This window comes from Notothenia coriiceps, unplaced genomic scaffold (assembly GCF_000735185.1).
Source record: "Notothenia coriiceps isolate Sejong01 unplaced genomic scaffold, NC01 NC01_scaffold00004795, whole genome shotgun sequence".
NCBI classification, from domain to species: domain Eukaryota; kingdom Metazoa; phylum Chordata; class Actinopteri; order Perciformes; family Nototheniidae; genus Notothenia; species Notothenia coriiceps.
Window position 1 is genome coordinate 615,250 of NW_011337496.1, and position 12,156 is coordinate 627,405.

At 39.0% G+C, this 12,156-nt stretch overlaps 1 protein-coding gene across 1 annotated transcript in view; it reads right to left on the reverse strand.

The window, feature by feature from the left end:
* Positions 1 to 8,259, reverse strand: part of dlgap4a (discs, large (Drosophila) homolog-associated protein 4a) — a 78,997-nt gene extending 70,738 nt beyond the window's left edge. Inside the window, exon 1 of the mRNA XM_010767813.1 lies at positions 8,193 to 8,259. The gene's annotated coding sequence lies outside the window, so the exon portion shown is untranslated. The remainder of the gene's footprint in view (positions 1 to 8,192) is intronic.
* Positions 8,260 to 12,156: the final 3,897 nt, after the last annotated feature.

Consider the following 12,156-nt stretch of genomic DNA (forward strand, 5'->3'; position numbering starts at 1 on the left):
TCCAGCTCAAGCTTAGTTTAATCTGCAGTTCACAAAGGGCTACAGTATTCCTGCCTGAAATCCTTCACTTAAATGTGTATGTGTGTGAATGAAAGTGCACGTCAACCTTGAATCAGTCAACCTTGAATCAGTACACTACCAGTTAGCATGGACAGTAAATGCTAGTTGAAGTGATTAAAGGCTTTCTTTCAGTTGTTACGTGTGATGCTTCATGCACTTTCATGGCATGACAGCGGAAAATTGTGTATACCCTCCACTTACAACATTTTTATGTGAGTGTTTTTTTTTGGTTAATAATTTAATGAGAGTAGGATACTGACTGCAGAGTTACTGCTGTTGCAGTAGAGACACATTTACATATTAAAGGTCGGTGCCCTCCTTGAGAAATAAGAGATTCTTTCAAATTAAAAGCCTATTAATGACAGGGGAACATTTTTGAGCATGAAGACCTAGATGTTTTATTCACTCTGACAATCTCTTCCATGTTGCTTAGGGTAGAAACAGCTAAATCACAAAGGCGTGAGGAACTCTCAGTCCAGATGTTATGTGTTGGATGCCATATGTACAGCTAATGGATAAAACAGTTAAGTTAAACATCAACCATCAGTAGTAAAGAGCTTCTGCTCACTGTATTTAGTCTGATAATTTATTTAATTTGTGGACTATAATTATAAGAGTAGTTTCCTTCTATATCTATGTTAATCTTTGTTTTAAACAGTCCAGTAATCCTTGGAATTATGTCAAGATTGGATGATTCTACAACAAACATATATCACGTGACTTTGTTCAGTATCAATGCAAAAAAACTAAAGAGCTGATGCAAGTGAGCTTAAGTGGTTTATAGTTAGAGCTCAAGTATCTTGGTGAACGAATGGGAATCTATTTTCGCTTTATAATTACATAAAAATTGCAACCACAGGCACATTTACAAATCTACATTAGTGTTGGTCAGATGGGTTAATCATATCTATTGACACATGGGACCCTGATATCTGTGCGTAACATAATGTGGAGCCATGCAAGTCAAGAGGTTAAAATAATCTTCTGGTGAGGTGAGTGAGAAGCAGCGATGGCATCAGGCGTGATAACACGAGATGTTGTGTCCATATGGTGCTCGGGGCCCGGGCTGTGACACGGGCACACCCGGGGTCAGATCTTGATATGAGATGTAATCGGAGTCAAAAGCCAGAAGGCAGCCATCCCATGGTGTTAATCTTCAGAGGGCTCAGATCTGCTCCCTGACTCTCTATCAAACCCGCTGTCAGTGCACACCCTCGCAGTGAACATTTTCAGCCAAGGCAATCAATAGTCAGTAAGTAAAATACATAAAAATTAATTGTGACAAAATCAATTTAACTTGCCGTTAAGTAGAAGGAATCTTGCTGCAGGCAGTTTGAGGCAGGAATTGATATTTCCCGATGCAGTGAGAGCTTGATAATAATTACCAATAAAGTAGGATTACGTTTTACAGGTCTCTGGCTGCACGCTTGCGTTTGTTTAGCAATGTTGACACATGCTTGGACATCAACACACTAGTCAATATGTTTTGCTGCCAACCTGCAGTTCTGTGTTTATGCATTTTTGCATTTGTTTTGGAGCTGCAAGATGAAAGCAGGTTTCAAAAAGGCAAAGGAAAATAAGTTTTGAACACCAGTTTTTCTAATATTTACACTAAAGTAACTAAATCCAACTTGTGATTCAAGGGTGGTGGATATTACACTGAAACCCTGAAAGCTCTGTTCCTGTCCACAAAGTATTTATATATATTTATATTGTATATATATATAACAACCACCAAGGCTATGCACGCTCTTTGTAGTGGCAAAACAAAATATCCCTGAGCTTCAATCAAAGCATTATTTCCGCTGTCTCCTTGGTGTTCTGTGCTCTTTTCACACAACAAATGCCTCTCTCCGTCATGTCAGGCAGCTTCTCCATCAAGGCTGATTTATTTGTTGTCCGTACTGCAAACTAACAAATAAACCAAATATTCATCAATATAATTAAGACCCAATTTCAATGTTTAATATCCCAAAGAAATGTGCTATTCTTCAGCCATTGAATAAAAAATACCATAAAAACATTGTCATGTACAAACAGCTGCTGCTGCATGGGATCTCCCCCACATCGGACACATGAGACGGCATTAATCACCAGGGGACACAGACTCATTAATCGCTGTGTGCTGATTAATTGTCCCTGGTGAGGAACGTTCAGCTTAACATGCAAATGTGTGTCAGAAGATCCATTCAGCGAACGCAGCCCAGGCAGGGACTTATTGTAAAATGACACATGCAGGCAGATAACAAGCCGCTTGTCAGGGGCCCACTGTAAAACAGTTGTTTCTATTTTCAGCTCTTATACAAGAAGTGGAAAATGTGAGATGGTACAACTCGGATATGACAAAGGCTGAAATGCAACGGGTAAAGAGAGGTGTTAAGTGAGACGTGGTGAACTGTGTATCGATCGAAATGGATTCGTCCTTGCTATTTAGTTCATTATACAAACAAATCAGGAAGATGAGAGGAGTGAGGAGAGAAGAAGAACAGATGAAGGGAGAAGAGAGGCATGGCAAAGAGAGGAAAGGTTAAGATAGAAAGAAGGAGGAAACTACAAGAAAAAGAGGATACAGAGGAGAGCAGAGGAGAGAAAATGCCAAAGGAAAGGAGAGCAGAAAAGAGGAAATGAGAGAGGAGAGGGAAGGAGAAAAGAGCAAAAAAAAGCAGAGGGAAAGTGATGAGAAGTGAGGGGAGAAGATGAGAGGAAAGGAGAGGTGAGAAATGAAAGGGATGGAAAAGGTAAGGAAAGGTTGGGAGATGAGACAAAGGGGGGACAATGAGAGAGGGGGAAAGAGGGAAACAGGGGTGGGGAAGAAGCATAGACAAAAAAGAAGGAGAGAAACTGGAGAGGAGAGGGGAGATAAAAGAAGAGGAGACGAGGAGAGGGGAGATAAAAGAAAAGGAGACGAGGGGAGGAGATTGCTGAGCTCAGTGACCTGATGGCAGCAAAGGTCATTGACTCAGCAGCTATGAGCATCAGAGGAGGCCGACTTTAATCACCTCCCAACACTTCATCAGCTCCTGCATGACGCCGACTCATAGCTGCATTACCAAGGTCAGAAAGGTTCTCTGCTGAAGTAATATAGAGGAGCGGGATGAGACGCTCTCCTAAGGGACACAATTGCACCATTTCCCTCTCCATTTAAGCCCTCTCTATCCACACATTTGAGGAGGCAACGGTGAAACAATAGCTGATCAGATGGAGCACTAAGACACTTCGGCGATGGTAAGGAGGACGAGTACACAGGGCTGAGCTGTTGGAAAGTTACACCAATGGCTTGTTGCTATGGTAAACATAGAGAAACAACAGCTTGAAGATATATGTTTATATATATGCAGTATTTAGAAGAGTCAGATGTAGTCACACAGGCAGGAAACCCAAAAGCATTGTCTCCTTTCAAAGCTCCATAGTGATACCTTGAGTTTTACACCGCAGTAGACATAATAACACAGCGAGCTACATAATCCATACTGCTTGGTTATAGGACTACATCATTCAATAAAACACTGCGTGACGACGAGTGACATGAAAGGCTGGCGATACAGCTAGATTGTAATTACCTTGTTGTGTTTGTCACCTGACCTCACACCCACCACATACTGTACGGCTGATGTAGTAGACAAACTGGCAGAGGAAAACCAGCTAGAAGAAAATAAAAGTGACTGGGCTTTACAGTCCAATAGTAATAATACATCATAATGTTGATCTATGTTTGTTTTCTTTCTAAATCTGCAAAATAAATGTAACAGGCTATAAAGGACATTACAGTATTATAGTATGTAGCATATTCATATTTATTTACATCTGTATATATGTTACCAGTTAAATATTATTCTATTTTTATTTCAATTTATATTGTTACTTACATTTTGCATATTTCTGTGTGCACTTGTACCTGCCAATCATCTGTTTGTTATTGATGTTGCTACATTGACACCTGCATATGGATACTAAAGGTTTATCTTATCTTACAATATGTTTGTATTTATTGGAGTAAAAGTATAGCACTAAATGTAAATAATCAAGTAGTAGAAGTAGCTTGAAATTGTACTGAAGTGTGGATTGATCCGGTACCAGTTTGACAGCTGTTGTTCGTAATGAAACAACGATTCCTTGTATAACACAAACTTCTAACACAAATTAGCTACGGATAAAACGATGTAGTGTGTAGTTAAAGGAGAAGAGACTGGGTTACAGAGTGCATATTCATTGAAATGCCAATCAGGCCAATACCTTGTGACATTTCTGCTCTTTCTCTTTTCATGATACAGCTAATGCGGCCCAGCATGGGCAGTCATACTTCAGGAAGCCGTGTAATGCAGAAGCTCTAACACAGTAAGGCACACACACGACAGTTTAATACATCTGCGGTCTTTGCAGCCAGCTCTAAAACACGTTATTGAAAAATCTTAAAGTATTTGCTGTTTCTAGCAGAGCTGGTTATCCGTTTGTTCATTAAAGTAACAATTGAACAATGTAAAAATGCTCCACTACAGTCCTAAATAAATAAATAGTAAGCTGCATCATGTTTGTTAAGTACTACGTTTCATCTATCATTGTACTTATGCACTTACACATTTAAGTAAATAAAGTGCCTGTGAATCAGACACTCCTATTAATAAAAAGATGATATACTGTAACTGTAGTATTTCTTTTTTCTGCACTGATTTTGTTTATGCACCCACACGTTTTTCCCTGGAACATCTAGTTTCTTTTTTCAGCGTTTAAATGTATCTTTTAACTGCTCAGGTAATTATTGTTCATTATATTAATGGATGATCTTACCGATGAATTCATGTAGGAGTGCATTTTACTGATGCAACTGCTCAAACTGGAGCTAATTTTAACCACGCTATATACCGCTGGGTGTCATTTTGAATTCATTAATGTTTTAACAAATAAACATTAAATGTGGGGAAGGTAATTTTGGAGAAACCGGCTCGAGTGCACTAGAATTTGAAAATACACAGCCGGAAAAAATCTGCCACTTCCTTACAGAGCCCCTCCTCCAACACACACGAACGCGCACATGACCAATGAGGGCACGAGATAAGTTTGTGCACAGATGGAAGGCTGACAGGCAGGTAGGGCATCCAGTTACTTTAGCCGGGTCGGCTCTAATTATTGGTTGTGCTTTTTACAGTACTACGGCTTCCACAGATGACATTTTTGTATGGATTTTTTGTCAAAGCACTTAAGATATTCATTGCTATCGGGATGTTAAGAGCATTCCATGGAATATAACAAAATGTGTATCTCGAGCCATTTTCTCAAACTTACCTACCCCACCTTTAAGTATTTTTTAACAACATCTGTCAAATAAATGCATTAGTGGAAAGTGTCTAAGTACATTTACTTATACTGTACTTAAGTACAATTCTGAGGTACTTAACTTAAGTATTTCCATTTAATGCTACAATTATACTTATACTACACTACATGTCTGGCAGTGGCTCAGTCAGCTTGGACTGGGAGCCGTAGGGTCGCCCGTAGGGGCTTGGACTGGGAGCCGTAGGGTCGCCGGTTCAAGTCCCCGAACAGACCTAAATATGGAGTGTGGACTGCTACTTGGAGAGGTCCCAGTTTAGCCTCCTGCCCTGCCGTGGTGCCCTTGAGCAAGGCACCGAACGCTGCACAATAGCTGCCCACTGTTCCGTACTAGACTCCTGGTACTAGGATGGGTTAAAAGTAGAGAACCATTAAAGAGGGTTTCATCCCTCTCAATTCTTCTATGTCAGAGGGAAATATTTTACTTTTTACTCTACTATATTTAAGTTACAAGTTAATGTGCAGATTAAGGTAACGACAAAATATAAATACAAATATAAATGATGATGTAATAAGCTTTACCAGGTGCCACCATAAGTTATGTGCACACACATTAATGCATCATTCATTGAATCCAATAATATATTTCTCAAATGGGCCATACTACATAATGAGTTGCCTACTTTACTTTTGATAATATTGGTGCAGGAATGAGTCCTAAACCTGGAATTTTAGCACTTACAGGAGATGTTCACGTTTTGTTATACGACATAAAATATGTCACTAAATATCCTACTCAAGAATGTCCAAAGCTTTTACTTAAAAACGGCGGTTGCTAACAAGTGTCTTAATGGAAATACTAAACGTCACATCGAACAAGAGTCAACCTTCAGCTCAGCAATGGTGATGTGAAGTCATGTGACAGTGATGATGCTCATGTTTAACATTACATTAACTATTTACATATGGTGTCTGCATTTACCCATCAACTATTATAAAAGTGATTGTAATATTTAGAAATCATAATTCTGACAAAATGTGTAAGTATCATAAATGTGTTTTTGTCGAGGGAGCCCTTGAGATGCTATCTCATTTAAGATAAAAATACATCATCACTGCACCACTCTATGTACTTTAAGATAAGTTGAATGCATGACTTTTACTTGTAGGTAACAGAGCAGTAATATGTGAGTATGCAATATTCCCCCTGTAATGTAGTGGGGTATAATAATGAATCAAAAATAAATTAGTTCCTTGTATAAACTGTAAAAAGCTTCCAGGGTACACAATCCACAAACTGCAACCATTTGAGACGTTTTTCAAACATTCATGCTGACAATTTGCATGACAGTAATCCAAATATTAATATATTCCTGTATCACTGTTTGCGCAGTACTGCTTCAGTTATTGGATGACTCCACAGGGTCTCAGTGTGAAAAGACTTTTGAAGCTCTGTGCCCTTTGACGTCATACGGATGTTTGTGATACTGTACAGCATCTTGTCTAATCACTCCCTGCAGTAGCCCTGACGAAGCCGTTTTCTTAACACCCACCATCCTGGATGACAGCCAGCTGGGTTTTTCTTCAAACTCTCTGCTACAGTATCATCACGGCTGTTGGCTCCTTGGCAGCAGATATGACATTGACACCTTGGTGAGAGCCTACAGCCTCCCACCAACAGAGCTGTGTTATACTGTCGGACACCCTGAGTTTTTCTCGGTTCGTACCGCTCACTGCAGAGTTTGCATGCCTGTATTCTCCAGCTGTTTATCAGAGGTGCAAATAATCTAGTATATTTAAAAGTGTGAACAGGTTCACAAAACAGTAAAAGGTGTATTTGTCATTTAACCTCTATTGCGATGTGTAAGCTCTTCTGGATGCCCAAGCACTCCTCTGCTTACACTGCCACTGACATTGTTCAGTGTGCCATCCAAAGATTTGTGCTTTCGATTGAGCTGCGGCTGAATTATTAATCAGTCATCCACTTCCACTGACAACATGGGCTTTTAATTGTAAGGTCTCTTGTTCGACAACTACAACTGAAAGACAGGCCTCAATACAAACCGGCTATCGATCAACCCCCCCCCGCCCCTTCAGCCTCAGGATTTTATCCGCACAGAGATCACAGTGACAGAGGTGCCAAGATACATGTTTCTTACATACCAACATTTTAGATACAAGAAACAAATTGAACTCCTAATTATTCCATCAGTACCTGTGATGAAACTTTAAAGGGAAGAAATAAAAAGTATGCTTATGTGATTTTAATTTTACACTCATCAGAAGCCATGCAAACAAGTTCAAGTAAATGCTCATTTAAAAGCTGATTAATTCAAAATCTGCACTGAGTTAAAAGCTGACAGATGTGCCTAATTGTTCTCAAAAGAGACATGTTTTCCACTTTTTAAACACTAAATCCAGTTGCTATTTTTCCCTAGAGGCAATCTTAAAAGCAATAATTGAATAACTATGTCAAACATTGAATATGCACATATATATGTTTATCGTTTCCAAATGTTTCAGATTTAAATATATTCTACTTGCCATTGCCTTAATAAACTGACTTTGGCTCTGACAGCATGAAGCAAGCTCAAATCCAGAGACACATTCATGATAAAACCAGGCTGTTGACATGACATTCACAAATCATATATCGGAATGTTGCAGCTACAGACACAGGCATGAGTCGACAGGTGAGGAGTGACCTATATTAAACAAGCAAATCGTCAATTTTAATTCAAAAGGTTTGAGGATTGACGATGTCACAATGCAGCCTGCTGATGAGCTCCGATTACAGCCGTCAGTTTTTTTGACTAAAACCCTGCAACGCCCGATGTAAAACCTAAACGTGTCAACAAGCTTACCTTTTTCATGTTATTGTGTTCAGCTGCCGATGGGTGTCGGTCACACGGCAATAGTTATCCAGCTCTTACATGTCGGCCGTAATGCCACTGTCTGTCGGGAAGGTAAACAAGACGCTCCTAAAACATTGCTAGAAATGTTTTTTTATCCTTCAGATGAATGACACATTTTCTCCGCGGTCCTTGCTTGTCGGTCCTTCCCCTACAGTTCAGCCGGTGTTCTGTGAGAGCTCGCCGGCTCACAGCGGATCCATCACGGCAGACGGCAGGAAAACGCAGTTTGGAGGCTGCCGGTGATGCTGCTGCAGCGTTGAGTCCGTCGAGACGCGGGATGAGAGAGGTGGGGGTGGGGGGCATCCGAGGGCCCACGACTAAACACTCAGCTCCGAAATATTAACCCGAAATCTCGGTCTCCTGAGCAAACAGTGGTTGATGAATCATTATGCGCACACTAAAGGCAACATGCGCGTGTTTTTTATTCTTTCGCGTTTGTCTGAGGAGTGATGCTCTGTGATGAGTCAAGGAGAGAGTTAAAGGGAAAATTCATTCAAAAATAAAAATGTAAGGTTGTAGTCTACTCTTTGGGATTTTAGTTATGTCAGACAGTTTACATGAATTAATCGGAGTCACTATTAATTCTACCTAGTCTTCATAAAAAAAACTATTTCCCAGATGCCGAAAGTGTCATATTAAAATTGCTTATATTGTCCCAAAAATATAATGTAAAAAAAAAAGAATTCAGTTAATAATTATAATACAAGACAAAAAACAAAACCATCTCATCTAAAAAAAATGGATCCTGCATTTTAGCGTGACTTGAATTATTTGATATCTAAATACATTTTCTGTCGATTGAATAATCTATCGTTTCAGTTCAAAACACGACTGACTCACTGACTCAAGCTATTTTTTTTTGTTTGAGGGTTTTTATTCGAATGACTTTTATGCGAATGAGTCAGGAAAAAAGCCCCCACAGGGCTGCAGACAGCGTTTTAAAAATACTGACGTCAAGATTCAAACACTCTAAAATGTTTCAGTATGGTAACACTTCAAATAGTCATTTGTAAGCACTAGTCATATATCTAAGCACTAATAAAAAGTTTGCAAAAAAACATTATATTTAAGTGTTAAAGGTGGGCTAGATAAGTTTGAGAAACCGGCTCGAGATACACTTTTTGTTATATTCCATGGAATGCTCTTAACATCCCGATAGCAATGAATATCTTAAGAGCTTTGACAAAAAAATCCATAAGTGGAAGCCGTAGTACTGTAAAAAGCACGACCAATCATTTTAGCCGGCCCGGCTAAAATAACTGGATGGCCTACCTGTCTGTCAGCCTTCCATCTGTGCCCAAACTTATCTCGTGCCCTCATTGGTCATGTGCTCGTTCGTGTGTGTTGGAGGAGGGGCTCTGTAAGGAAGTGGCAGATTTTTTCCGGCTGTGTATTTTCAAATTCTAGCCCACTCGAGCTGGTTTCTCCAAAATTACCTACTTACCTTACCTAATGATTTTATTCTCTTAAAAAGCTATTTGTAACTTGTTTAAACACTGAATGCTTGATAACACATAACAAGCTGCAGGTCACATTATTACCCATATAAACAAATCCTTAAGGTGTTATAGCATTTATGTATTCAAGTATCAGTACAGTAGGGAGGTTTGTAACTCGGAAACTGTTCAAAACTCATGGAGACATGACAAGCTTCATCCTGGAAATACAAAAATGTGCACTTACCAGATTTATTTTCGCCTCATCAGGCCTTCATCAGCAGATGGAGATTACTCACTGGTCAGACGAGAGTAAAGTCGTTTTACAGCTGTGTTACAGTATACTATATTGTTAATCATTTAATATCTGTGTACACCAGTTGTGCAGTTGTTGATAAATACACACTGATTAAGTGTAATGCTCTGTTAAAATACAAAATACCAAAATAAAAGTATTTATTATGCAGAAAGGCACATTTTCAGAATAATATAGGCCTATTTGAACATAATTGAGGTTTTAATGTGTAGCCTACGTCACATTAATGTTGAACCCATTTACATTGAACAACTTTGTATGCCACATTGTATCGGCTGGGTTGCTTGTGAATCCAACGTTGAATCCCCTTGGTATCAAAAATAGTATCTTTAACATATTAGGCTACAGTACACCATCATGTATTTGATGGTTTTGTGATTAACATTGGTATTACTAATTTGAACATTCAAAGTAATTTAGGCTTTAATTGTTCCCAAAAAGCAGTAAAAAGTACAAACTGTAAATAAATATATTCCTCCAAAATGTATTGTATACAAAGTAGAAGAAAATGTAAAATACATACAGGTACCTGCAAGTATCTCAAGTAGCCTATTTGTTAAGTAGCCTACAGTAGTAGGAGTGGATGTTTCCATATTTTTGATAGTGGTCTGTTGACAGCCGCAACAGGCAGCTGTTTAGTAAATAAGCTAAACATTAAATAAGAAGGGATTCAAACAGAGTTTTGGTGTTTACTTGTTGACCACCAAACTGCAGACAGACAAAGTTAGCGGCTAACTAACGCCGGATAGCTAACTAGCTAACAGCGTCTGTCTGGCTAACTAGCTAACAGCGGCTAGCTAACAGCTGAGCAGCTAGCTAACAGTTGACAGCGGCTAGCTAACATCAACACGTGAAGTTGTGCACCAAAACTGGCTCCAGGATTTCCTCAGGATTTGTTGGAGATCACAACGGACTTAAGAAAAGAAAGGGTACGTACATTGGACTTACAATTCTCAGGTGTCCAGTAACAAGACTAAATGCATGAGTATCTTGCTTCAAATGTTCTGGGTTTGAAAACTAAAAACGTATGAGACTGTTTCCAAAAATGTTCTCCATACCAAAATGTTTTATCGACGTTGTGTTCACAGCATGTGTACACTGCTCCCAGATGGTTAAATAAGCGTCATGAAATATATATACATTTTATTTTTGGATTATTGTTGTTTATTTAATACTTTTTTGGATTTCTTTAATTCAGTCAGTTACATGTAATGTTAATTTTATTTACCAAAGTTTTCTCCTTGCAAAGTCTGGGGTAAATGTTGAACACAACTTTTATGTATTATATTGGCCTAAAAATTTGTCAAATTAAAATATTTAACATTAAACCTGAAAATGTGGGAGTTATTTGTAATGTTAGCCTCCCAAATTCTCTCAAATAATACAGAGGGCACTGTTATGATTGTTTACATTCTCTGTTATTCCATACAAAATAACTATGGAAGCTTGCAGTCACTTAATTATACACTTTATATTTGTTTGCTTATGAATTACATCATCGCTTTCGATGTCCAGATAATTAGTCTTAATTACATTAACTCAATATGTGAAGGCAATGATTTTGTCTTTAATCTATACATTAATGGCTACTCATCATTTTTTTTTTTAAATGAATAATGGCCCTGCAGATGTTTGGAGGCACAAATAGAGTTCTGTGCCACATGAGTATGACTAATCTCCAGTTTGAAATCAAACTGACAATAAAAGACAATCTGTCCTCTCCAGAGTAATGCCCAGTAGCACAAGCATTAAGGATGGCTGATTGGATAAGACCATGACTAATAACTCTGCATCTGCTCCAAGGGTATCCAAATGGGCGTTGTGTTGTAAGCTGAATACTTTTGTTTGTTCACCGTGGCCTATTCCATAGGGTTGAGCTAAGTTATCTGACCATAATCCCCACACATATTGTCTCAACACGCCAGACAGTCAGTTCAGCTACATTGGACTGTGACTTTTTATAGAATAGAATCGGGGGGATGAACCCCCTCTTTAATGGTCACACATGCAGAGCACACAGCACACAGAGTGACATTTGGCCTCTGCATTTAACCCATCCTAGTACCAGGAGTCTAGAACTAGGAGCAGTGGGCAGCTATTGTACAGCGCCCAGGGAGCAATGGGAGTGGGGGGGATGTCCGGTGCCTTGTTCAAGGGCACC